At 45.8% G+C, this 14,281-nt stretch overlaps 1 protein-coding gene across 1 annotated transcript in view; it reads right to left on the reverse strand.

Annotated features, from left to right (window-relative positions):
• The window catches only part of TNR (tenascin R), a 494,238-nt gene that overhangs the window by 161,583 nt on the left and 318,374 nt on the right, over positions 1 to 14,281 (reverse strand). The gene's annotated exons all lie outside the window — the stretch shown is intronic.

Raw genomic sequence — 14,281 nt, forward strand, 5'->3', positions numbered from 1 at the left:
CCTGTGAGACTTCTATCTGGGATGATGGTGTGGAATAATTGACTGTGAAAAGGAATTGTAACAAGAGTAGAATATGGAGAGGTGGGTGTACAGAGAATGAGTTCAGATTTGGAAAGGTTGCATTTTAGGGATCATCTACGTAGAAATCAAATAAGCAGCTGCTATGTGGATCTAGAGCTCAGGAGAAAGATTCAGATTTAAGACTCACCAGCGTAAACATGATAGCTGCCTCCTTGGGAATGGGAATGGATTGGATCATTCGAAGAAAAGGAGCAGGGTGAAAAGAAAAGAAGACAGAAGATGAAGCAGGGGGAGCCTCAACATGGAACGGGCTGGCAGAGGAGGATGTCTGTAGAGAGAGCAGAGTCACAGTGATGAATCTCCCCAAAGAGAATCAACCTAAAGTCAAGGCTCAGCTCTCGGAGAGAAGAAACGCGCCTCCTTTAGGCTCCCCTCCACCCCAGTATTCCTAGTCCCCTTTGAACACAGCCTGTATCTCTGTACTTTGTAACTGTTTACTCACTTGCTTTTTCATTAGCCCTTTGGTGAGGTTGTCCAGCATCACTGGCAGCTGAACACTTGGCACAGGGCTGGCGCTAGGTGGGGATGCGCCAAATCTTTGAGTAAGAGGTCAATGCTACCAAACAAGTGGCAAGTCAGATAAAATGAAGAAATGCAGGTAACTAGATGGCACTAGCAACTTGAGCAGTTTCCATGTGGTCGTGGGATGGATGGACCACTGGGGTGGGGTTGAGGGGCGGAAGCCAGTGTGCACTGTCAAGACCAGGAATCTCATAGCTAATGAACATCTGAATCAGACACTGCAGAGAGAAGAGCAATAAGTGCACTGCAATTAGTGAAACACAAGGAATGTCTTACGAGTCATCATAAGACGGAAGTTGATACATCGGTCTGAGTAATAAATTCACTCATGTCCTTCCCCTCTTGTCTCTGTACTTGTTGCATCCCAGCTTGTCAACATCTTTATTTGTGATCCTGGACAGAACCAGTGATCGTGTCAGTCTGTGCCTGTTGCAGTATTAATAATCTGGGCTGTGTGTTGATTTGCAAGGATTGGTAGAGCTGTTAAGTTGGGAAGGGATGATGTTTTAGAGGAAGTGAGTATCTGGTTGTTTGTGTCCTTTTGGGTCACTTGAGTCTCTCTTGACTCTTCTAACCTTTACCACCATCAGTTAAACCAATGATGAGTCATGCTGTCATCTGCTCTTCTAAACCAGTACCTGATGGACACCCCTGGAGTCCATGTCACAGACCATCTTCATGCTGAAGATTAAGAACCTCTAGATTTTGAGAGTTATACCCAGGTACAGGTTAAGCCAGGGTATAAGAAGTACGGGTGGGAGGGTCTGGAGTTGGGTGGGAGATAGAAGAGTGATAAGAGAGGTGACTGTTTTAAAATAAGTGGTGGTCCTGGAAGAAGTTATTTTTCTGGCAGTATTAGCTCTTAGCTCCTAAGTAAGCCCTACTCACTCCTCTTGAATTATTACATTTTAGCAGACAGAAGTCATAGTAAGGATTATCCAACTCTGCAGACAAGTACTAACTCCATCTCTGGGTCTAGTAAACCCAAGACATATGATTTCTTCCTAACACTTCTTTCCCAGCTGCCAAACACATTTTCCTCCTCTTTTCTTTAAACATCTGGTTTCTGTCCACGTCAATAAGGTAACACAAACATGTGTGTACACACTCGTTAATCACTAGCAGACCTCAAAGGTACCCCTGGCCCTCATCTCGAATTACACTGTCCCCTTGATGAAGAAAGAAACATGATTTTGGACATGCCTCCAGCCAAACTATTGTTTCTAAAACATGAAACAACTCAGACCTCTCCTGGGGATCAGAAGCTCCAGGTTGGAAAGAGAATCTAGTAAACCAGCAGTGACCTCCCAAGCCTGGGGTACAGCCAGTTGGGTGGGCAGAGCAGATGGCCATGTCCCATATGTCTAAAAAGCTTTGGAAACGAGATTTGGGTTGTCTCCTACTCCTCGCCTGATTCTGCCCACTCGACCCCTATGGGTAGCCATAGTGACGCTGGAAGGATAAGGCTGAAGCACTTTACCTTTATTCTTGCTTCCCTTTTATGTATGAGCAGCTAACAGACTGAGAAAGTACACTCTTTAATGTACAATCTACCCAGAAAGATCAATGGCAGCTTAACATGCATTTCTGTCTAATATTCACTTTGGCAGGTCTTTGTAATAAAATGCTGGTTTTAATGAAGTGCATTAAAATGAGAAGATTCATGGCTAGCCTCTGTGCTTTTATCACCACTGCCTCCCCTTGAGCTGTCAGAGCACCAGCCACTCTGTGGGAAGGAGGGAAAGGGATGTCATTTTAGGAATCACAGACACAAAAAATTCCCTGCTTCTGGAACGATCCATGTTACATGCATACATTTTAACTTAATTCACTTTATTTCTATAATATGAAAGTGAAAGTGTTAGTTGCTCAGTCGTGTCTGACTGTTGTGACCCCATGGACTGTAACTCACCAGGCTGTTCTGTCAATGAGACCCTTCAGGCAAGAACACTGGAGTGGGTAGCCATTCCCCTCTCTGTGGATCTTCCTGATCCAGGGACCAAACCTAGGTCTCCTGCATTGCAGGCAGATTCTTTACCATCTGAGCCATCAGGGAGGTGGCTCTATAATATGAGCCACCTATGTATTATAGCCATCTATAATATGATGTCTTTCCAAAGATGTGTCTTTGGGAGGACGTTGAGCTGTGGGCCAGGCAGCCAGAGGTGATGGGGAGGAGAGTCATATTATGGGCTATGTTGTTTCCATCCAAAATTCGTATGAAGTCCTAACCCCTAGAACTTCAGAATATGACCATGTTTAGAGAAAAGATCATTAAAGGGGTGATCAAGTTAAAATGAGACTGATATACGTGCACTTATTCAATGTGGCTAGTGTCCTTGAAAGAAGAGATTAGGACACAGAGCTACCGGGGCAGAGAAAAGACTACATGAAGCAACAGCAAGAAGGTCACCATCTACAAGCTAAGGAGAGAGGCTCAGAGGAACCCAAGCCTTCTGGCCCCTTAACCTTGGGCTTCCAGACTCCACACTGGGAGAAAATAGATTTCTGCTGTTTGAGCTGCCCAGTTCATGATATTTTATTATGGCAGCTGTAGCAACTAATATAAGACCCACAGCTTGGGACTGGAGCACTGGGCTATGAGTTTATTCTTCAGAAGAAGAAAGTGATCCAAGGACGTGAGAGGATAGCCCATAGCCAGGTATTCCCTGGAGTGTCAATGGGAACATCTGGAAACTTCTGGAAACCACAGAATGATGGTTTCAGTAGTAGTGTCAATCTCTGTCTCTGAATGCCTGTGAGGCTGCCCCTGGTGAAAAAGAATACACTTAGAGCAAGCAGCACAAGGGTAGTGTGCTTACAATAGCGGGTAAAGAGTTTCAGATATACGGGGGTAGACAGGTGTTCAATATTTATTGAACATTATAGAATTAACTGAGAGAGGGCACAGCAGAGGTGCTAGAAGCAAGACACTGAGACCACATCTCCACCACACACCAGCTACGTGACTGCTCCACGCTTCGACTTTTCTGTCTGTGAAGTGAGAGTAACAGTGGTTCCTACCTCATGGGCTGCTGCTGCTGCTGCTGCAAGTCGCTTCAGTCGTGTCCGACTCTGTGCGACCCCAGAGATGGCAGCTCACCAGGCTCCCCCGTCCCTGGGATTCTCGGAGGATGGAATTAGTTAATACTTTTTAACATGCTTAGAGCAATGCCAGTCACCTGGACAGTGTGCCATCTTTGTTAAGTGAGTGAGTGATTTGGGCACAACTTGAGAAGGTCCATACAACAGTCACTCTCATAACAGGATGCCCGGGGGTGTGAGCTCTTTATCTCCAAGTCACCAAATCCCATCTGCAGCCTCAGAGTCCCCAAACCCCTCATCTCCATTCCCCTCTCCACTTTCCTTCAAGTTCTCACTGACACATCTATTAGTAGACTCCCCCTAACCTCTTCTATCAACTTTCCTTGCCCAAACCATCTTCTCCTCCCATTTCCCTTCCACTATTCTGCCGAAAGTGAAAATGAAGTCACTCAGTCATGTCCAACTCTTTGTGGCCCCACGGGCTGTGGCCTACGAGGTTCCTCCATCCATGGAATTTTATAGGCAAGAGTACTGAAGGGTGTTGCCATTTGCTTCTCCAGGGGATCTTCCCAACCCAGGGATTGAACTCAGGTCTCCCACATTGCAAGCAGATGCTTTTACCGTCTGAGCCACCAGGGACACTTTATTCTGCCAAAGCAGAAGTTTAAAAAAATCATGGCACCTTTTATATCTTTATCTGCTTATCTCCATCACCTAAGGGCTTGGGGAGAAGGTATGGGGAGGCTGGTATGAGTTGGTTAAGGAACTGAAGGAAGTGATGTTAACTATTGTGGATATACTACCTTTTCAGGGGTGAGAGGGATAAAATCAAGCTCTTTGGCACAAAAAGGGTCTTCTCTGGTATGATCTTTGGTATACTCCTCTGGCTTTATTTCCTGTTCAGTTCAGTTGCTCAGTCATGTCCAGCTCTTTGCGACCCTACGGACTGCAGCACACCAGGCTTCCCTGTCCATCACCAGCTCCTGGAGCTTGCTCAAACTCATGTCCATTGAGTTGGTGATGCTGTCCAACAATCTCATCCTCTGTTGTCCCCTCCTCCTGCCTTCAATCTTTCCCAGCATCAGGGTATTTCCCAATGAGTCAGTTCTTCGCATCAGGTGGCCAGAGTATTGGAGTTTCAGCTTCAGCATCAGCATATCTCCTGTTACTCACCGTTTATGCTACACAAATGCAGAATACTTACTGTCCTAGGAATACATGGTTCTGGGTTAACGCTTCTGTGCCTTGGCACATGCTCTGCCCTGTGTATTCTATGTGCCCTGGAATACCCTTTTCCTCCCCCGCCCCAATATCTATTGAATTATGTTCATCCTTCCAAGTACAGATGGCCTCCTTCAGAAAAGTGCCCCTGATTACTGTCCAAATAGAATCCAGAGCTCCTGAATCATCCTGCTCTTATCCTGGATAAGAAAAGAAAAATTGTTTCTTTCCAGTGTATTTAGTATCAATAAATAAATATCAGGAGGAGAATTCAAGAAGTAATTAGGAATTTGAAATCATCTGGCATTTCTTCCAGAGTATCTGGCTGCATCTCAAAACTTCGACAGTCCTATGATATTGAATAAAATGGCATTTTAAGAAGCAAGCCAGCTCTGCAGTGAAGGGGGCGAGGCATTAGAGTCAGAAGAGTAAAGAGTAAAGCTCTACGGTGATAAAAGAGAGCCGGACAGGAAGACCCCATGTAGCCCAAGTGGGCAAGTGAAAGGAATGTCATGTTGGTTGCCATCCTAAAGGCCACGAATCTATCGACACACCTATACCTGCGGTCCTGGTCTCACTCCACTCCATCTTGGGACACCTGAAACAACAGGAGAGATCCTTGGTGACCATAGGACTATCTCCCAGGTCTTAGAATGAAGCTTGCATATGCCATGATGACAAGACAGGGAGACCTCATGAAAACCACCGTCTCTCTGAGCCATCAGTTTATACCTCTCTACAATAGTCTGACTTAGAAAACCGCCCAGAGGAGATGATGATGAACGTCAAAAGGATTTTCTAGCTCAGAACACTGTACAGATTAGGTTTTGCTTTGGGTAGAACTGCTTAACAGTGGTTTGGGTGTTCCCTGTTCCCTGGATCCACAGTCCCCTGTGTCCCAAGGCCTGCCTCTGAGGCCCTCTGGGCCTCCCCTCTTTGGAGATGGCTGAAACAATGCACTCCACATCCCCTCTCTAGTTCCCCAAGGGCACATCTCTCAAGGAAAAAAACAGTGGTCTCTACTTAACAATCCTTTCTGGGTTCACTGGAAAGTGGATTAATGAATCTACTAAGTAATTTTTGCAAATGCATTAGCAGATAATAACAACTTGGTGTGCAACTCAGAGTAATAGAAGCCTATCATCTAATATTCTCCTTGGACCCCAGATGGTGACCCTGGGGAGCTGGAACTGCATGGAAGCTCAGGATGGAGTTTGGGGGAAGCAAACGCAGGACCTGAGACTCATAGCGCTAAGGGGGCACCCAATCTCTAGGCTGATGAATAAACTGCCAGATCCCATAATGGGGTTAGCACTTCTTCCCCTAAGTACATTTTAAGAGTGTAATGGAAAGGTAGGCCTGCGTGGGAAAGGAGAGCCAAAGAACTGACTCTTAAATGTGTCTATATTTTGGTAATATGCTAGGAAAATATAAGTGAAAAAAAAAAACTGCAAGGATAAATGAGATAATAATAACCATGGATCACTTTTAGTTCCTGGGAAGAAAAACACCATATAGATTTGAGGTGTTATTATTTTGCATATAATATATATATATAGACACTGTATATTTATTCACAGTGAAGCTCACATATGTCATTCCCACTAATAACATTTTCTTTTCTAGCTCCGGCGTAAAAGGGGATATGCCATTTTCATATGTTCCACACATACTCAGAGGAACCTGCTTAGAATATTTTGGCTGATGAAATTTTCTGGATTGTAACATTTATCTTTTTGAAGAGCTCGCTTCCCACAACCCCACGTGGAGGGTTGTGCTTTTACCTCTCATTGCAATGCCATCTACATGGGGATTTTTGTGTCAACTGCTTATCTCAGGCATTAACCAATTTCGTGTCTGTTTGTATTGTTTATAAAGTGCCGGACATTCTCAGTGCATCTCCGAAGCGTGGGGACCCGGCTCCCTGCCCTGTGGCGAGCAGCATCTAATGAAAACAGACAAGCCCAGCATACTGGAAATCATACAAATACAAGACCCAGAAAGATGCTGCTGGCTTGGGAGTTGGAAAAGGCTAGCTGGGGCTTAGAGGATCTAGAGAAAGAGACAGAAGTATTTGCAGGAAGATTAGGCGAAGGTTGAGTTCACTGTGGCACACACACCTAGCACACACAGTGAGTTCTTACACCAACACGGAGTTGGAAAGAACCTTCAGAAATTATCTGTCCCCTCTCCTGTTTCTCTCCCTCTTCCTGTGTGTCCCTTGGCCATCTGTAGTGGTGGGGATGGGCCATTTAAGTGCAGATCTCTGCAGAACAAGTGTTTAATCTCCAACTGGCTTCTTCTGCCACCCAGCATGCTTCTGGGTGGCCCGCTGCCTCTGCTGTCACTGGCTGGGTGCTCAAAGAATGCAGATTCATTTGAATATTAGTGAGAGCAAGGCGCAATAGAGAAATGTGTTGCAAAGAGAAAAAAACTTTCACGCTCACATGAAAAATAAACCATTTGGGGTTATGTGTAATTGCTCTCTTGGACTTTTCACTTCATTGGGAATTCTCTTTGGAGCGGATAATTGGAAACTCCCAGTTTAATTTATACACACAGTCCTACACAGTTTCGGGTGAGAAAACTTGTACCAGCTTTCAAGATGTGTACATGTTTTGCCCACATGGAGCGACATGTGTATGAGTGGATGAGAGGAAGAGAAGGATGGGGAATGGAGCAGGCAGGATCTGGCTATGTAAATTTAGAAAGAATGCAGAGTGCAACAGTGAGCAGAAGTGGGGTCCCCTGCAAACACTGATTCCTGGTCACACCTTGTGCAAGTCTCTTGATGTCTCTGTGCTTGATGTCTGTCCATCTGCTTCTGCACTTTGTAAGCACTAGAATCCCTTTCTGGTGTGGCTCCAGAGGTGGAGTAGAGCTAACCCTGGGGCTCATCTTGGTATCTGTGAATTAATTCTATCCAGACCAGCATCCTTCGGGAACACCTATCTACCCTCCATCAAACAGACAGCAAACAAACAGAAAACTCTACTATCTGCACTTTTCCTTCAAGGAGCCACCAGAGCAGATGACGTAAGAAAGGGTGGAGGGAGATCAGCACGCAGCTCGAAGTGCCCTCCACTCCACTGGGGAAAAGGACATCGAGGGACTGTATTTGTACGGGGTTATGTGGCCACCTCCCTATAGTAGGACCTGCTCTTGTTTCTCCAGAAATTGTGCTTAAGCTGTCAGTTTCCTCTTGTTAAATTCTCCTTATGACTGTTGGCAATTAGGCCACTGGGGCTCATACTGTACAAATGCAGGCATTAAAAGGAAATAGGACTCTACACTATGGTTACAGGCTGGTAAATCCTAGGGCATATGGGTTATATTAGCCTTACCCTTCGAGCATTTATCTTGTGCCAAGCCTTTTATGAATGTTATTTCATTCTATCTTAATTGTAACTTGACATTATGATCCTCATTTGACAGGTGAGAAAATTAAGATTCAAAAGAGTTTTAAAAAATTGTTCAAGATTATACACACTGTAGAGCAGGGATTCAAACTCCAGACAATCAACCACTGGCAAGAGTTCACCCCATGTTGACTCTCTGATTCACCAACTGGCTGCCCAACCGCCCCTGTTTGCAGTAGAAAGGACCCCCCTCTCCATGGATGGTACAGTCATTCATTGGTATAGGAGGGGAGTTGGTTCCAGGTCACCCTTGGACTCAGAACCCAGAGATATGGAGGGTTGACTGGATAACTCTTTGGTTTTCTTGACAAATTCGGGGCCACTATTTTTCTAGCACTGGACTGGAATATATGCAGAAGGCCCCTCCAGGGAATACCCACTGAAGAAGTTCCCCCTCTACTAACAAGTCAGTATCCCCAAGGTGGAACCCATTTTGTTTCAATCTCTTCTAAGTCCAGTGATTAGGCTACTCAGGTGGGGACTCTTCAAGTCGGTAAAACGCTCATCTTCTTCTCCCTAAAACTTTTAAAAAATTAATGAATTTATTTATTTTTGGCTGTGCTGGGTCTTTGATGCTATACGAAGGCTTCCTCTAGTTGCAGCGAGTTGGGGCTGCTCTTCGTTGCGGTGCACAGGCTTCTCATTGCCGTGGCTTCTCTTGTTGCAGAGCACTGGCTCTAGGCGCATGGACTTCAGTAATTGCAACATGTGGGCTTAGTAGCTGCGGCTCCCAGGCCCTAGAGCATGCAGGCTTCAGGAGTTGTGGCCTACGGACTCAATAGTTGGGTGCATGGCTTAGCTGCTCCATGGTATGTGGAAGCTTCCCAGAACAGGGATCAAACCCATGTCCCCTGCATTGGCAGGAGAATTCTTATCCACTGTACCACCAGGGAAGTCCCTCCATAAAACTTTTAATCCTGGTGATCTGGTAACCTCAGGCTCAGCCCTCTAATTTCTCTAAGCTCTCTGTGGGCCCATCGGCTCCTGTCATACATGGGTCTGTTGGTTGGACATGGCAGCCAGAGTCCTGAGGTTGGTGTTCAGTTTCACCCCATATACCATCCTTAATGCCAGACTAAAATAACAACAGGCCTTGGCTCCTCATGGCTTACTGCCTCATCAAGATCTGAGCCCCGGATCTGAGATGTGGATTTTAAAGGACCTCATGGCATCCTTCTGTTATGCTTTGTGGCCAGTTGGTTCCTTTGAAAACCCTCCCAGCTGCTGTGGATAGCTGCATTTTCCTGTTACTTCTGAGCCAAGCTAATGAGGCATGCTAATTTTGGAAGATGCATAACCATGGACAAATCTACTTCAAATCTGATTTTAGAAAAAAGTTAAGGCCTTTGAGACCTCCAGGAAGTGGCTCCTGTGTTCATGTTGCTCAGAAGGGTCATTGATGAGTAGTGACACTAGCCAAGTAGGAGAAGGGGCAGAGGGGGACAGGCCAGCCCTGGCCACAGAGACCCGTCTGCACATGTGTGCAAAGTTCCATAGCGTCTCCACCAAGCCTTTTCCTCAGCCTACTCACGGCAGCTGCGGGCCTGACAGCAACCCCAGGGCTCCTTCTGCCAGTCTCTGGGCTGATGATCCTTGGAGCCCTGTCCAGCGGTGAGGTCAGATGCTGAGACTCACCCAGGGCTGCTCACTGAAAGAGATCTGCCCAGAGAAGGTGATGGGCAGAGGGAAGGGCTGGACTTAGTCACTCTGTGAGTAGTAGTTTGTCCCCTCTGCCTCCACAGCCTCCTCCTTCCTCCCCTCTAGTCATAATGATAAATGTTTACTGAACACTTATTCAGTGCTTGGCACTGTGCTAAGTACTTTACATGAAAACAACTTAATTCCTACCACTGTTATGTGAGGAATTGGGAGGGAGGTGTAGAGAGGTTAAGAAGCCCACCAGAGGGGAGTTCCCTGGTGGCCTAGTGGTTAGGATTCCAGGATTTCACTGCTGTGATCTGGGTTCAATCCCTGGTTGGGGAACTGAGATCCTACAAGCTCTGCAGTGCAGCAAAAAAGAAAAAAAGACAAACCAATGACAACAAGAACAAAAGCTCAAACAGTGAAAACAAAAACAAACTGAAAAGCCCACCTGAAATCCAAAGCTAGTAAATGAGAGAGGATTTGAACGGAGAACTCGTCCCCCAAAGGCATTAGTTACGCTACTTTTCTCTGACTTCCCTCTTTTCTCAAGATGCCTAATGTCTTCAATTCTCTTTCTCAAACCTTTTGAGTCTCATTTCACTACTCTATCTAGTCGCGTATCCTAGACCACTTCTCATTCTTTTATTAATCCACACATATTGGTATTTATTCACCTCAAGTATTCTTTCTGATAGAATAACCTAATTTCTGCTAAAGTGTTAATGACTACCAAGGAGTAATATGTTACCTTAAACAGAAAACCTACTGCATTGTCACAGTGGAGTATGATGCCTAAATACCAAGGGGAGAGGAATTTGTAAATCTCTGGCTCCGCATCTGGACCAGTGAGAGAAAATTCTAGGTTAGGGGAAGGAGAGGGGGGCATTCATTCTTGCACCCTTTGAGTCACATTGTCTTACTGGCTTAACATATAGTACATTCAATAAGTGTTTACTGAAAAATGACTGGATGAATGAATGAGTGAACAAATGAATGAATGAATGAAAATACCTAGACAAGATTTAAGTATGTGGTAATACTAGGTCTGGACAGTAGAGGCCACTGTTAACATTTTTCCAACATCTGTGCTGGTACTAATCATTGAAGGGAAAGCCCCAGGCATGAAAAATTCTGGTTCCCTAAATGATTCTGGGGATAAGAATCTCAGATGAATTTTAAGGTGCTCCCTTCCCTCACTAAGCCCTTCGTCAGATGGATTTTAGGTATGAACAAGGGATTGTTCTGTTTCTTGGAGAGAAGGTAAGGCCCTTCCCCAGCCCTAGGGTGACCCATGCTGTTAGGGTGTCCCCCTGAGACACAGCCCCACTAGGATGATCAGAGAAAATACCTATCCTATCAGACTTTTCTCTTGTGGGTGGCTCTGGGGAAGAGGATGATGGTTGGGGATGGACCACTGGCTAAATATTACTTTCTGGTTTTTGGTGTATCATTCCAATTGGAGCACTACCAGAAGCCGATTTTCCAGATGACTCTCTAGTTCACTCTGGTAACCCAGATAGGAGTCTGGGGAATCTTGTGGACCCAGAACTTTTCTCTAGGAACAGACATATTCTTCTGTGCAGAAAGCCTTGACCCAGTGTGTCCTGTTGGAGTATGTGTTAGTTGCTCAGTTGTGTCTGACTCTTTGCGACCCCATGGACTGTAGACCCCACCAGACTCCTCTGTCCATGGAATTCTCCAGGTTAGAATACTGGAGTGGGTAGCCATTCCCTTTTCCAGGGGATCTTCCCAATTCAGGGATTGAACCTGGGTCTCCTGCATTGTAGGCAGATTCTTTACTGTCTAAGGCATCAGGGAAGGCCCCTATTGTGAGTGGCGGTTGGGATTCCTCTGTACCAGAGCCATCGGAATAATGCCCAGGGGTCACCTCCTCTGCAGGGCCTCCCTGATAAGCTCTGCCTCCCCAGCCACAGCCCTGCCCACTAGATGTACCAATATCTAGTGGTAAGTTCACTGTCGTTTTCCAGGTATGACCCTATGAATTCTTTAAAGGCAGAAACAGTTTTCATTCATCGTTAGATTCTAAAAGAGTGAATGACTGAAGTCCACTAGACTGCACTGTGCTGATCCAAATCAGCTACTAGGATGACCAGCTTCACTACTTTAACTGTCATGTTATTTATGTCGCATGGACACAGGAAGGGGAAGGAAATGGAACTACCTCTTCCTGACTTTGCCTTTGCGGCCCTTACTATGATGACTGCAAGGGATAACACTTTTCTTGCTGAACATAATGAACCAGAGTTAATTTTATCCATGTTTATTTTCAGTTCTGCATGCACAACAGGAGACCCTTAATGACCATCCAACTTGTGTCTTATTAAATTTAAAAAGATAAAATGAATTGCATGAACCATAAGCTTATATGCTACTGTAATCTAATGAGGAAATAACTGATTAAAGTTTACTCAGTGCAGAACAGTAACAGTCTGTATCCTGAGCATATCAAAATAAACATACCAAGAGGATATGCTCAGAAGGTAAATATCTAGCCCTGTTGTTGTTGTTTAGTCACTCAGTCGTGTCCAAGTCTTTTGCAACCCCACAGACTGTAGCCTGCCTGGCTCCTCTGTCCATGGAATTTCCCAGGCAAGTATGCGGGAGTGGGTGGCCATTCCCTTCTCCAGGGGACCTTTGCGACCTAGGGCCCTATGTTTTATAATAATTAGTTGAATGTATGAATGAATTAACCAGTAAGAACAATGCAATAAATGAAGAAGTTCAGAGCTCTCTTTTCCCTTCATGATTGATTATAGGAGCCAAACCCACTGAAACTCCTCTAGGATTCTCTAAAATGGGAAGTTAGCATCAAGAGCTGAAATTCAATCCTGCACTTTCCCCAGGCCATGTTGGTGCCCTCACACAAGGTCTCACCAGATGGAGACCCCAGTTAATGAACGGTCTCCCATGGGGCACCCCAAAGTTCTGTTTTGCAGATGAAAACTTGTCTCAAGTGAGAGGAAAGGTTGACCAATCATTCCAAACTGAATTAGGGGCCATTTGCAGCTCATTTCACTGGGGACTTCTTTCAAGTCAGCTCCCCAAATTTCTTTCAAGTCAGCTCCCCAGCTCTACCAGATTTTGTGTAGGTAAGAATCTATGCCAGGTACCAGTAGTAAAGATGAATGAGCAGGCTACCATCCCTGCCTTGCCGTCTCCCAGAGGAGACAGACATGTCAAGAGATGATTAAAACATTGTGGTCAGTTCCACCAGAAAGCTGCAGTGGGAGCCTAAGGGAGGGGACACCTGGTCACACTGCTTAGAGGGAAAGTTAGAGGGCCAGTGATCTTTAAGAGGGGGAAGAACCTGGGCTGAGTCTTGGGATGAGTTCAATATGAGGTCAAGCACAGTAAGGTTGGGGGCTGGGCAAATACAGGGAACAAGCCCCAGGAAAAGGAGGCTTATCTGTAAAAGAATGAAGGCCCATTCACGCAACTTCAGGTACTTCACTGAGGCCGGAACACAGTGGGAATAAGAGAGATGGAGCATAAACAGGCCAGATGGAGGAGGGAATGGAGGCCTGGATGCTAGGAGTTTGGATTTGATCCTGAAGGGACTATTGAGCCACTGAAGGATTTCCTAATACATATGAAAGGAGGCTGCTATTGGCTTTGAACCTCTGCACTTAGCTTAGAGATGAGTTGTCAGAATGTGGGAGTTTGATGGAGGTGAAATCAGACCCAGAAGCAGCTGGATGCAGGGGGCTGGAAACCAGGAGCTTGGGCCCCCAGTTCAGGCTCTGTCACTGAACCCCTCTGAAGCTGGAGGCTCTTGGTGGCCAGCCTCTGGGCTTGCATTACCCTACCTGGTCCACAAGGCTGTCACGAGCCTCTTGTGCTGGCTCCCATGACCCCTGAATGTTGTAACTCTCATCCCCCGAGGCCGCCCTTGTTGGTTCACTTGTCCACATGCCCCCACGGACTGTGAGCTCCTAGAGAGCAAGGACCTTGTTCGGTTCAACATGGTGTCCCTAGTGCCCAGCACAGAACAGCCACATAGAAGGTGCTTAACAAATACTGTTCAGTGACCTAATGAGTGAATGAATGCACGGATAAACTGTCATAACCTCTCTGAGCCTTTACCTTATATAGTGTGAAAGTGTTAGTCGCTCAGTCGTGTCCGACTCTTTGCGACCCCATGGACTGTAGCCCACCAAGTTCCTCCGTCCATGGGATTCTCCAGGTAAGAATCCTGGAGTGGGTAAACATTCCCTTCTTCGGGGGATCATCCCTTGACCCAGGGATGGAACCTGGGTCTCCTGCATTGCAGGCAGATCCTTTACCATTTGAGCCACCAAGGAAGCCCCCATTTATTTTATATCAGTTCA

Source organism: Bos indicus, chromosome 16 (assembly GCF_029378745.1).
Source record: "Bos indicus isolate NIAB-ARS_2022 breed Sahiwal x Tharparkar chromosome 16, NIAB-ARS_B.indTharparkar_mat_pri_1.0, whole genome shotgun sequence".
Lineage (NCBI taxonomy): Eukaryota > Metazoa > Chordata > Mammalia > Artiodactyla > Bovidae > Bos > Bos indicus.